Source organism: Mastigoproctus giganteus, chromosome 7 (genome assembly GCF_048544385.1).
Source record: "Mastigoproctus giganteus isolate SK-2022 chromosome 7, ASM4854438v1, whole genome shotgun sequence".
Taxonomy (NCBI): domain Eukaryota; kingdom Metazoa; phylum Arthropoda; class Arachnida; order Uropygi; family Thelyphonidae; genus Mastigoproctus; species Mastigoproctus giganteus.
Window position 1 is genome coordinate 31,950,973 of NC_143581.1, and position 13,905 is coordinate 31,964,877.

A 13,905-nucleotide genomic window follows, 5' to 3' on the forward strand; every position below is an offset into this window, starting at 1 on the left:
CAAAAAGCGAATCATCGATTGAAACTCCACGAAGGACCACTCTTGCAACTGTAGCGCTGTTTTGAATGAGCTGTTGTGACTCTCTCTCTCTGCAGGTTGCTGCCACCTATTGCCTATCACATTAAGTTCTATCCACCTGGTTTATGTTGCCACGTTCACTGTCCAAACACAATGAAAAGATATCTGAAGTAAATTGATAAAAATAACTTTCCAACAATTTATTTTCGTTAACAATTATATATCCATTCATTCATTAAAGATATTTCTTTCAGTTTAAATTTGATAGAATTAATAAATATACCAACGTCTGCCAAAGAGATTTAAGTCACGCACGTTTAAAAATTTTTAAATATTATAAATCAGTCTATAGAACAGCATATACTGTACGGAATTTTAAATAGAAGAAGTATTTCATTTCAAGAGTGCCTTTACAGAACTAGAAACTGAATATACGAGAACATCATCCATCAACAACGTCTGCTAGATGGGTTCTCCAGACCTCAGTAGATGAATTCCCCAGACCTCCCTAGATGGATTCCCCAGACGAATTCAGTATTACTCAAGAGTTTGCCAAACATTTTTCCAGAATCCAAACAAATGATATATTGAGACCTGCCTAATTTCCTGACTTCACACCTGTTAAAGATGTCACACATGAAGATTTAAAATCAAAATTAAAAAGCATGAAAAATGACTATACTAAAGGTACCGATGACATACTAAATTTGATGCCCATCCTTAAAATCACCATAGAAGCATTCAAAACACTAGGATTTATCAAACAGAACGCCTTCAAGTTCAAAAACAGATATGTTGTTATCCTTAATAAATCTGTTGTTCTGCCAATCCTTGAATTCAGTTCACCCATCTGGAATTCTCACACAAAGACTTTAATTAATAAAATTGAAGCAGTCCAAAAAAATTTTATCCGTTAGCTTACGTACCGTAATCCTCTATTTTATCACTCAGTGTAATATGAATCTCTGTGTGATTACTTTTCTGAGGCCTCTGTGCAATAGAAGAGTTCTTGCTGGCATCTCCCTTCTAGCTAAAGTAATCACTGGAACTTATGAAGCATCTGATATCCTTAGTAAAATCAACTTCAATGCTCCTTGTAGACGAGTCAGGAATCCTGCACTGCTTCGCCTTGACTCTGCTACCACTGACTTTATGAAGTTCAGTTCACTGAGCAGAATCAGCAAATGACACTCTGATTGACTTTTTTTGACAACTCCCAATCACTGATGAACTCCATCCACAAGTTTGCCTCTTCTGTTGAACTGCAAAGTGACTAGCTCTCATCTAATTATTGTAGTTTATTATTATTTTTCTATTCTCTAATTAATTTATTTATAATTTGTTTTACCGGTAATAATTTATTACATACTTCTTTTGTACATAAGATTTTAATGTTTGAATCTACGTCAATGGTTTATCTTCCTGTTGGGTTTCTTATTATTGTTATCGACTCTGTTCATTGTTCTGCTCTCAGATACGCTGTTAATGGTTACCTGCTGCGTATCTTTTTATTATTAAAAATAAAAAAAATAAGAAAATAAAATAAAAATTGTGCACCTACCGGTAAAGGAAATTCGATGCTATGACCATCCACCCGGCAATATGCAGGCATTACTGGACACGTGCAACCCATGGGCAGCACCATCACAGGACGCCCTGCAACGCCTTGTGGAGTTCATCCCAAGACGTGTACCAGAGCTGTATTACCGGCAAAAGATGGCCCACGAGGTATTGGGTAGGTGTTGCTAATGCAAAGTAATCTCAATGTTCAAGCCACTTTTAAAAGTTTCATTTCATGAAACTTTTAAAAGATACATTATTCACAACAATTTAATCGAACTTGAAATATTCACAATTTTTTACACAACGAACAGGTTAGAACAGTTAATGTAAATATTTCTTACCTTATGACTGGAAGAAAACGGTTGAAATAAATCAAAACTAAGCTTTGAAGATGCAGTATAATTCTCAAGATATCCTCCTTGAATGAACTGGTCCTTCATTCGCACGTGTTTCGTATTTTATGGGTATGAGACAAAGGTATACGATCATGAGTTGCTGAATTTGCAATGATACGTTTGTTTTTATACGTGCGCTTTATCGAATGCGTTCCGTGCGATAAATCTGTCATCACATACATAGTTGGATGAGTTAATCTCTCCAACGTCAGCTCAAAACAAGAAGCTGAACTTACAGAGAGAGAGAGAGAGAGAGAGAGAGAGAAATATATTGACCGTTGATATCATGATAAGGTTATATGGTGCATAAAGATGCACGATATTTACATGAAAACGGTTATCTTATTGCTACCCAATGTCATCGCTGTAGTGTCTTAACGTGTGACTTAAAGTGGCCAGATTTGTTTTAGCGAATTAGGGAATACCAATTATCTGTTATCCAAATCTTTGTTAGAGTCTTCTGGAATGTCAGTGATGCAGAATAATCGATACACCAAGTAACCAATAAAGACTTTTTTTGTCTGCATCGAACTAAATACCGAAATTTTAAACCACTACATTAGCAACTGAATGAGAATTGGATTGTGCGCATGACGTTGAGTACATAACAGTATGCATCTTTCTATTCATTCATAAATAGCCAAAATAACAAATTATGGACTGCCGAAATAATTTTCATGGACAGTCGTGGTTCATCTTAATGAAGTCTTGTGTTTTGTTTGCATATCAGCAAGCATCGTGATAGATCCACTTAATTTCCAAAGAAACATTAAATGCAAATGATCAACAAAAACACTCTAAGTGATCTCGATGTCATTTTACTAGAGGTTCCTTTGAAATAATTTAAAACAAAATGCGTAATTAAAAAAAAATTTAACCTTAGGCATTACACATACTTCAGCAGGCAGCCAAGAAGGCTCAGTGCGTATTTTTAATGATCAATAGGAACTTTACCAGCAGGGAGAAGGATATTGTTATTTCAATTTTTATAAAACGGTGAGACTTCATTGGAATATTGTATTCGGTCTGGAAGCCTCACCTAAAAGGGACAGAGAACTCGAGAGGATCCAATGGAAGGTATTGGAAGATGTAGACTGAACAGCCTGGATGGAGACTAAACACCTCAGAGGTGGCCGGACAAAAGTGTTTAAGGCCCTTAAAGGACCAAACAGAATTAATGGGATCGATAAATTCACGTCGGCAGGTGAAACTAGAACACGGGAACTAGTTCAAATAGCAATAATTTATGATTTTTAACAAAAAAAGAAAGCAAAAAGCAACGACTTTTATGCTTGAACCGAGAACACTTCGTTTCTGCGCATCCGCCATATTGTGAATTCATTCCTATAATCAGCACCCGGCAATACGAATATAAAATATTGATAGCCTATGTGATATGTATGAAGAAAAAAATAATAATAATTGCGGATTTCTCTTGGTCCACTTTTTGTAAAATTTGGAAAGGCTCAAAATATCGCTGTAAAAAAAGCCAGATATCAAATTTCATGAAAATCGATCCACTGAAAGTTGAGTAATTTTACACGTGAACAGACGTGGAAAGAAACGCTAAGTGACAGATTTCTATTGGTCTCATTTTATTGAAATTTGAAAATACGCATGTCGTATCCCTCAGAGGAGCTGCTGTTTTGAGGGGATTCCGGGTTTAATGGTAGCGTAATTTCTGAAAGCTCTGCAGTTTGTTATGGGCAAGACAGATTGTGATAATCTCTTCTGAAAATTGGATTAATTATTATTATTTAATCAGGTAAAGAAAAGTTACATCTAGCCCTTGACAGCAATCAAATGCTAGGAGGGTAACAGAATTATAAAAGTGAATACAATATCAATATTGGGTAAAATAAAATATACAGAGATCAAGTCAATAATTAATTACAGTAGTTAAGATAGATTAGGTCCGACATATTACTTTAAACACGTTCAGCGTCTGTCCAAGAAGAGTGCAGGGACGCCGGGAAGATGCTGCAGGCTCTCAGGAACAGGAGAAGGAGCGCAGATGCTTAAGTTGCGTCCGGGTGAAATGGAATGGAACTTTGTTTTCCGTTTCTTTTTCTTCTTCTCTTTACTATGTTTTCTTTCCTGTCTCGCTTTATACTGGTACTTTCTCTTCTTCTTTTTTTCATTTTACCCTGCATATAATGTTTTCTGATTTGTATGCTGGGTAGATGGGCACGATGTCACCTTTACTAGATATTAAATCCCTGGCCCTACTCCTCGTGCCTGGGATGGTAACTAGCTCGTGGAAGCTTGTTGCGGTGAGTTAGGCTAAATCACTTTCTCTACTATGTGGAACATTAAAATTGTGTTGCAAAAATATATTTCATATTTACTACTATGCTTATCTTAAGTACAACGTTGCACTGATGATGGCTTCTGTAAGCAAGTTTTAAAACGTTTGTTTTTTCTCTTTACGTAATAGTTCGTAATAATAAACAAATATTTTGCAAAGTAGCAATTTAGTGGTTCCACTTTTAGTGGATTATTTACGCTTACGCCATATCTTTGGACCACGTTTTGGAATTTTTAGTTTCTTATTGAATAAAAAATATAAACGTAAGCAAAATTAAAGAAACAAGTTTTCTTTTGTGTAAAATGCCTTTCAGACAACTTGTTTATGTTTATTGTGGAACTGCGGCGGAATCTGCGTTCATTAATACCCTCCCCCTCTTCTTCTCTCTCACAAAAATAAAAAAAAAGAAAATGTCATATTACGGTTGCCTGAGAACAACCTAAAACCAGAGAAGTACATAAATTTGTGTACGTTGTCTGGTCGGTTTTCTTAGTTTTCTGGAATTAAAACCAGAGTTTACGGGAGAAAAAACCTTGCTGTCTTTGCCTGAGACCAAACTATCTCAGCTAGGGCGTGAGAAAAAAAAAAAAAACATAAAAGTTCCTCGTGTCGGGATTGACGGGATTCGAACTAGGCCTTTTTTTCTACTCGATGTTGGGAATACGATGATAATATCTGTGCTACCGGCAAGGCACCTTCTCTCTGAAAAACGAAAGAAATTATTTTGAAGCAGAGATTATTTCCTAGAACCGCTATAATTCATATCTAAACTTCGATGAAAAGATCGTTTGACCTACCAAGCATGGACTATGTTTGGCAGGCCAAACATAGTCCATGTTTAGACTATGTTTGGCAGGCCAAACATAGTCCATGTTTAGACTATGTTTGGCCTTGTGATTATATGTTTATATTTCTAGAGTAATGCAAGTCGAACCACAGAAAGTAGAAACACCTCCAGAAACATTCTAGAGAGAAATTTCAAATCCATCCCTAAAAGAACACAACAAAAACTTTTTTCTGGTGAATCGAACTCTAAGGATGAAATCTGCAGCTGTATACGAGGGTCCAAGTCCTTGTCATTGAAGAAACTTTCTTCTCTTGACAAAACTAGCTATAATGTAGACACAGCACGGCTAGTTTGATCAATATTCAGCGTAATGCCTGAAAGGGAATGGCATCTCTTTCCATTTTGAAAAATTGGGCAAATGGCCTGAGAAGTGGCAACTGAAGTTTAGCATTGACAAATGCAAAGTATTGCATATGGATAGAAGTAACCCCAGAGAAATGTACCAAGTGTGGTACTACACTCAGGATGGTGGAGAATTAAAAAGATCTGGTGGTAATTGTGCAGTCAGACATGAAATTTTCTGAAGAGCGTGAACATGCTGCCAGAACAGCTCATGGTGTTTCGTCAATGATATAGCCAACTATCATACTAGGCTGAATACACTGGTTCTCGTCCGTGTGTCAATGATATGCAGAAACTTTCATGGATGAGGAGGTGATTATCCCTTTGTATAAGGCCATTGTTAGGCTGCATCTTGAGTACTGTATACAGGGCTGGAGGCCTCACATTCGGAAGGTTGGAGATCTGCTTCAACGGGTGCAGAGAAGAGCAACCAGATTTGTGAAGGAAGCAACAGGATGCTCTTACCTAGAAAGGCATCAGTTCTATAAATTGCAGCGTCTGGAGACGAGGCACCTGCGAGGTAATCTGATTGAGGTGTATGGTTTGAGTAGGCTCAATGCTGATGAGATTTTTCCTCTTGCTCAGATTACGAACATGAGGGGGCATAAATTCAAATAATTAAGGAACGACATTTGTAGAATAGATGTGCGGAAATTTGCCGTTAGCCAGTAGGTAGTTGACTGCTGGAATAAACTTCCATCTGTCGTTGTGGAAGTAGTTGATAGTTTAAATAAATTCAAGGAAGAACTGGACAAACTTTTGAAGCGAATGGATGGGTGAAATGGGATGTTTTTTTTATTTTGGCTGATGCTATATAAGCTTGCTTTCTGGGGTCATATTCATATGCCATATGAAACTATGAGACAGCCACGTGTGTACGAATGGCACAAACGGTTCAGAGAGAGAGACGGGAAGATGTCCACAGCGACAAGAAGACCATCAACCTCAACGACAGACGAGAATTTTGACATAGCTGTTGAGCATGAGATAGGTGTGCGCGCAAATGGTTCAGATTCAGAAGCAGAAACGTATGGAAGTTCGCAGTGCAAATTAGGAAAAAAAATTCGTGAAACTCAAGACTTTTTCGGATCAGTGATAACGGGAGATGAATCTTGGGTCTTTCAGTATGATCCATAAACCAAGCGTCAAAACATGCAGTGGCAAACTCCCTCTTCTCTACGTTTAAAGAAAGCAAGCATGTCTCGATCGCAGATCAAGACCATGCTTGTTGTTTTCTTCGATTATCGTGTTGTTGTTTATCACGAATTTGTCTCGTCAAATCAAACTGGTAATCAGACACTCTACATTGAGATTTTAGGAAAAACCGTGAAAAAATTCGAAAGACACGGCCCAATTTATGGCCGGACAAATGGTTTTTGCATCATTACAATGCGCCGTGTCATTCTTCTATCGCAGTGAAAGACATATTTTGACGAATGATATGATCACAACATTGGAGCAGATGCTCCAATGTTGTTATTCGCCAGATCTGGCGCCGTGCGACATTTTTTTCTGCTCCCTAATATTGAAAAGCACCTCAATGGAAAACGATTTAAGGAATTATCAGACATTCAGAAGAACACAGCGCTGCATAGGCGCAGATGAAGAGTACTTTGAAGGGGATAAACATTGAAACTGTTGTATTTAAACCAAAATATGATTTAAAAAATATTTCTAGTTTCTTTTTAGCCGCACCTTGAAGGATTAGGGAATAAATAAGAATTTATTTTTTCATTGTAATTTTTAGGATTACGCGATACTGATATTTGCAATATTGGCTTATATGTTTATATTTCAGTTCATTCAAAATACATCCCGAAGAAAAGCTATAAACATTACGTAATCACATGATAAAATATATTTCCATATCTGACATTGATCGTTATGCCAAAAACATGTTTTTATAAGTTTAAAGAAATGACGTATTTTTCTCATAAACATTGGGAAGGAATAAACATTACAAAACTGATTCTGTAATGTTTATTCCTTCGGAAAAGGGGTGGGAAATAACTGCATAAAATAGGTATTACAACTCAGAACTGCTGGCACGTTTGTATTTGAATCTCTCGAACAGCTCTATGCTAATCAAAGGAGGAAAAACTGGAACATTGGCTACCTGACATTGCATGAATAATAAGCTGCTAGCAAAGGAATCTAAATGATAAAAAATACACTGAATGACCATTTTATTAGGTGCACGTAACTAACAACGAGTAGACCACCTCCATTTGGTCCTAAAAACAATCTAAATGCGTTATGGAATGGACTCAAATCGAGCCATAAGGATATTGGTATACGCTGACCTCCCACAACTGAACTGCTTCCCACAGCATTGGAAATTTCATATTCCTGGAACCAGGCCCTGGAGGGTAGCACAGTGAGTATAATCAGCGTCTTCCCCTACCTGGTGGAAAACACATGAGTTTAAATCCCGTCGATGACGCCAGAAATTTTATGGCATTTTTCACAACATGGCTGAGTTAGTCGTGAGCGGGTTGCATTATTATTTGTCCCCAGAACCTGGACTTTTTCTTCCAACAATCAGCAAACTGACCGAAGGATACACGCAATACTGACCTCGTAGCCTTAGTCGTTTTGACGCCTAAACCTAACACCTAACCTAACTCCCCATAACCAGTTCTCTACAATACTGACCTTTTGACATGGTGCATTACCATTTGTGGAAGTACCCTTTCCAGATGGATACACGGCAGCCTTGAAGGGATGCGCCAGAAACATTTCCCAATAACCTGTGGCATCCAAACATTGCTTCATTTGGATTTAGGAAGCCCCAATGTGCACTATACCCCATACAATTATACCACTACTCGTCAGTACACTATATATTTACATGCACAATGTGCTGATTCTTCATGACTTTAGTTTCTTTGGAAAAATTCTAAACTACTAACTCACTGAAGTGGAACTTGCATAGAAAATAGATCTATAACAAGTTATTCTACGGTAATATTGTGGGAGGGTTCCTAATCCTTTTCCATTTTGGTTTCACAGAAGTGAAACCAAAATGGAAAAAGGTTAAGAATTTCAAGGCGCGAAAGAAGAAGCCCATACAAGAGAAAACAAGGAACATCAGATTTCACGAAATTCTGCAGGAGAATTTCGGGAACCTGAAGGACTTTGAGTACACCCTGGTCCAACTAATCCAACTACAGAAGAGTAATCGTAAAACAGTGATATTAGTAGCAGCAGAAATAATTCGCAAATTCCAATTTAATATTCAGTCATCAAAAATCAGAGCAACACTAACATATCAGTATACTTGCATTGTATATAATTATGATTTGTTTAAGGATCATGAACCTTGTTCATAAATAGACAACCCTCCATGTCCTAAAAAAATATACCACGTATATATATATATATATATATATATATATATACACGCACGCGCGTAAATCCATTGTAAAAATGAAAAAAAAAAAATAATAAATAAATAAATAAGGCTGAAAATACTTACAGAACTTGTGACCCGTTGACTGCAAGTAACAGTTTGTACAATGGTTAAAAAATTGCGCAGTGCGCTGTTTCATTTTAAGAAACTGAATTGCAGAGAATGCGCAAAGTGCAGGTGTTATCTCACACCACTCACGCCCACACGCTATAAATTGGTTCACGAATGTTTAAGGATAATCCAAGACAGCTATTCAGGCGAGATTTCGTTCATTTATGTTTATTCAGCTGTCAGTAAGTGTCATGATGTATTGTGTTTTCGTACACTACGAGGGGATTGTAAGTTAAGCAGTGTCGACTTTATGCGTTAACACACGCACGGTCCTTTAATGGCAGATTAGAAGTAGGAAGGAATTACTAAGGTGGAAGAGAACCGTATTGGCCCAAGAGCTCCAAGAGTGAAATTCTTGGGGAAATACTGTATAAACAATGTGAAAAGGTCTTGGTTTTGGTGTTTGAGAGATCGAGACTGTTTGTGTTAAAAGCTTTTAGAGAGCCCCTAGAAAAATTCTCTTGTCTTATTGGCACTTGAGAGAGAGAGAGAGAGAGATCATAGTATGCAATTTTAAACATCTGAGATAGTAGACAGCTGATGGATGCTCAGATACCATATTATTTACTTCTTTTGTTGCGTCTTGGTTTGATGCTGTTCGACCTTCGGGGTTCAAGAGTCCATTTTTTTGTGTATTACATGATCGAAATCAGTTTATCTAGTTCCTTACTAAATATTGTTATCACTCATCACGCGGAACTGAACGAGGGTTACTACATGAAAAACGAATAGAAATTGAAATTGCTCACTTGTATTTTGTTCGGTGTATCAAAGAACTAACACTCTTGGCCACGATCTATTAGTTTGTCTCCTATTTTAAAGAAGGTGAAATGGCGCCCAGTTAAACGCAATAAATGTGTAACTTAGCGAACAATTTAAATTTCTCTTGAGCATGATGTGTACACAGTGTAATCCTGTATATTTTAACCAAATAGATCTCCAAAAATATTCTAGAAATTGCTAAATCCACTACTGGTTAGAGCAGATCATACTGTTTCCTAAGCTATTTTTGCGAGAAATGGTTGGGCGATATCCTGCGGGAACATTGTACCTTTGGATTACTCAATACACGGGTCACTTTTCAGATAAAGTATAATTTAGCAATCTAGCTGTTGATAGTATCATTCCGCCAAGACAATCTGATTTGATCACAGCAATCCAAAATTAATAATACCCTTTGTATCACGCCATATGCAAAACAACCTTTTTGTATATGTAAAGCTCCTGTCTAGTGGGGTTGTCGTTGTTGTTGTTGTGATTTGAGGGTTTTTGACACAAGGGCCTCCTGGTCCATATCGTACCTGTTCATGATTTAATGACTGAACCTTTTATATTATGGTTTCAGAGATGGCTATATAAGTTTATGCGTTTCAAGTATAGAAACGTAATGGGGTTGTAGGGAGGGTGTTCTTCGATTAATGAGTATCTCCTTCTCTCCCGAGGAAGGAATTTCATAGCATAATTCAGAAATATGTCACAGTAGTTTATTTGGGTACTGCACTGGAGTACAAATTTGTAAAAACAGTCTCACTTTTATACGCGTAATTCAGTAACGTATAATGTTGTCATTCGAAAAGAAGTGTTATTCAATAATAATTAATACATTAATTATTATTAATGTATTATTTTTTTTTTTTTATTATTCACCATTTAGGGTTTATGTGGCCTTTACGCCCATATAGAAGCTTATCATTTTATTATCAGTTCGGAAAGAAGATATCTTTCCTGCGCCTATTGAAGCGTCTCCTAAAACGATCCTTCAATATAATTATCTTTTCACTCCACGATGCCCTTCGAGTTTACTGCAGTCGTGATAAAAAGCCCATAAAATTTTCTCTCGAGATGGAATGAATTTTTACTATCTTTCTTTACCTTTTGATCGAGTTAGTCGGTTTCGGGAGTGGATTGGTTTGACTGATTTTCTTATTCCCCTGGTAATTGGGTTTTTCATCCAGCAAACTGTCAAACAGACACACCAATTACAGACACGATACGCTCATGCATGGCCTTGGCACTTAGCGCGCGCGCGCGCACATACACACACACACATTGAATTTTTCCACCTTAAATACTGAAAAAAAAAAATTAGGTAAAGTAGCCATCAACACGTGCATTTAGAGAAAATGCCATTCCCTGTTTTGGTTGCATACTAAAAACAGGACAATAAAATTACCTTCACTTGAGGGGAGGAGGAAAGGAAGTATACTCCGACACAGCTGTGGTCAGAAAGGAAGTGGATGAAGGGCCCATTAAAACTATCGACACTTTTCTTTATTACGCCACTTTGTTAGACTAAACAGCATGGTACGATCTTTATCAGTAAGACTGATAAAGAAAAATGATAAAAAACAACTTTCTAGCAAGAATATGATGACCTCTAATTTCTAGGCCACTGAAATGATCAAGGACGAAGAACTGTAAACACTGCTGTTGTAGAATTTTGAAATAAATTTTCATTCCATCACTTAGACATTTCTAATGTACACTGCAAGGACAGAATTCGTGGGAAACCTGGTTCCTGGGCAACGCGACGCTCTCATCCCTCTCGCTAGTGGACGAAACCGTCCCTAGCGTTGGCAGGTACACAGGTACAGTGCATTCACGTACACGGTAATTCGATGTTAGTATAAATAAACGTTATGAGTTAACCGACTTTGAAAGAGGGATGATAGTGGGTGCCCGGGTCACTCTATCGCGCGGTTGGTACAGAAATTGCACTATCCCCGTTGGACAGTATCAAGAGTGTATCGCGAATACGTCATTTCCAGAATAACATCTCATCGTGGACAGCGCTGTAGGCGGAGAAAGGTGGTGGATGAATGTGACCGTCGACGTCTGTCTCGCATTGTTTCAATTAACCGGAAAGTGAAAGTGGCACAAATCACCACCGACTTCAGCGAGAGAGGTGCCAGAAATGTCTCCACCAAGACCACAGGCGATCATTAGCCACAATAGGTTATGGGAGCCGCCGACCCACCAGAGTCCCATTGCTAACACCACGACACACGATTACACCTCAACTGGGCGTAAGAACATCAGCACTTGACCTTGGATAATTGGAGACGGATCTCCTGGTCCGATGGGTCCCGTTTCCAGTTATTTCGAGCGGACTGGAGGGTGCGCATCTGACTGAAACCGCAAGAAATTATGCACCTGTAATGTCAACAAGGAACTGTTCAGGCAAGTGGATGGTGAATAATGGTCTGGGCCGTGTTCAACTGGCACACATTGTGACCTCTGGTACGTCTAGACGCATCTCTGAACAGTGCAGGTTGAGTGTCCATCCTTGCAGACCATCTGCATCCCTTCATCGTCATCGTGCACCCACAGGGCAAAGGACCCTTACAGCAGGACAATGTGCATCCCCACAGAGACGTGGTGACAAGAATATGGTTCGAAGAGCATTCCGCAGATTTTACCACCATGGAATGGCCTCTCCTTTCACCGGACATAAACCCTGTGGAGCATCTTTGGGATGCTGTGGAAAGGTGTGTTCGAGCTTTGAATCCTTCACCGAGGAATGCGACGGAATTATGAACAGCGGTGCAGCAAGCATCGATGGAAATACTTGTGGAACGCTTTCGTGAACTAGTGGACTCAGTGTCTCTCCTTGTGACTGTCTTATCCGGGCAAAAGGTGGGCCTACCCGTTACTAGGTAAGTATCCCATGATTTCTGTCCACTCAGTGTACATTTCTTGTTCATTTTAGTGACGACCATGGAGATCTCGGTTGTATGTGACACAACGTTTGCAAAAATATGTAAATAAAAGAGTACGTAATGTGTGAAGAAAGCACTACAAAGCTGTGACCCAACTGATGCCCTTTACGCATTGATGAACGGGCAGGATACGACGGACTTCCAAAGAGGAGTGATTGATGGTGAGCATTAACAGATGATACGGCAGAAAGTAAGGCTGCACTTGTCAAGTTTCCAAAGATTAATGTCACTCTGCAGTCGAAAATGTAATGTGATGGAATCAGTGCTCGACGTGTAGAGCGAATTATCAAGTGTAATCGTTGCCAAACGATCGAAGAATTAACCTTTGTATTTAATGAGGGAACATCACAAGGCATCCATACCTTCATGGTGCCTGGGGAAGAACCACACAAAGAATGCACTATGGGAGTAGGAGACCCTCACGGAAGACACTGATCTCGGGCACCAACCTGAGTATAGAGTATTCGTGCCAGAGATGTAAAGGATGATTGGAAGCAAGTAATGTGGTCAGATGAGTGGCAATTTGCGCTTTTCATCACCAATGGAAGAGGATACGTATGGAGGTAAACACACGAATCACTGGAAGTATTCTGTTTTGTGCACACAGTACAGGTTACTGGAGAAGATATCATGCTATGGTGCATGTTTTGATGGAATACCTGTGGCCACATTGGCGAGTCCATGAATGCCAGAACGTATCTGAACATTGTTGCGGATTAGGTTCACCAGAAAGTGTTGCTTATTACAGAGGTACTTTCAAGATGACAATGCGTGAAATCCACAATTTCAAATGTGGGAAGGGGGGTTGCACAAAAGCGATTTGAAGTTTATGCCTTGATAGCATAATCCACAGATTTTAATTCAAATTGAGCATTTGTGGGAAGAACTAGAAAGGGGAGTTCTTAAGCACGATCCTTTGCCCACATTACTGCAGGAATTGGAAACGTTTCTGAATGCCCCAATATTGCTTGTCACTTTTCAACATTTTTTCTGACTCCATGCCTTCGCGGATAGCACAGTTGGTAGGATCACCGTCCTCCCCACACCGGGTGGAAAAGACCTGAGTTCGATGAGGAATTTGTATGGGCGTTTTTCACAACGTGGCTGAGTTAGCCGGTCTCAGGCGAGGATAGCATGGTTTTCATCCATCAAACACAAAATCGACCACAGTACACACGCAGTTTACAGAC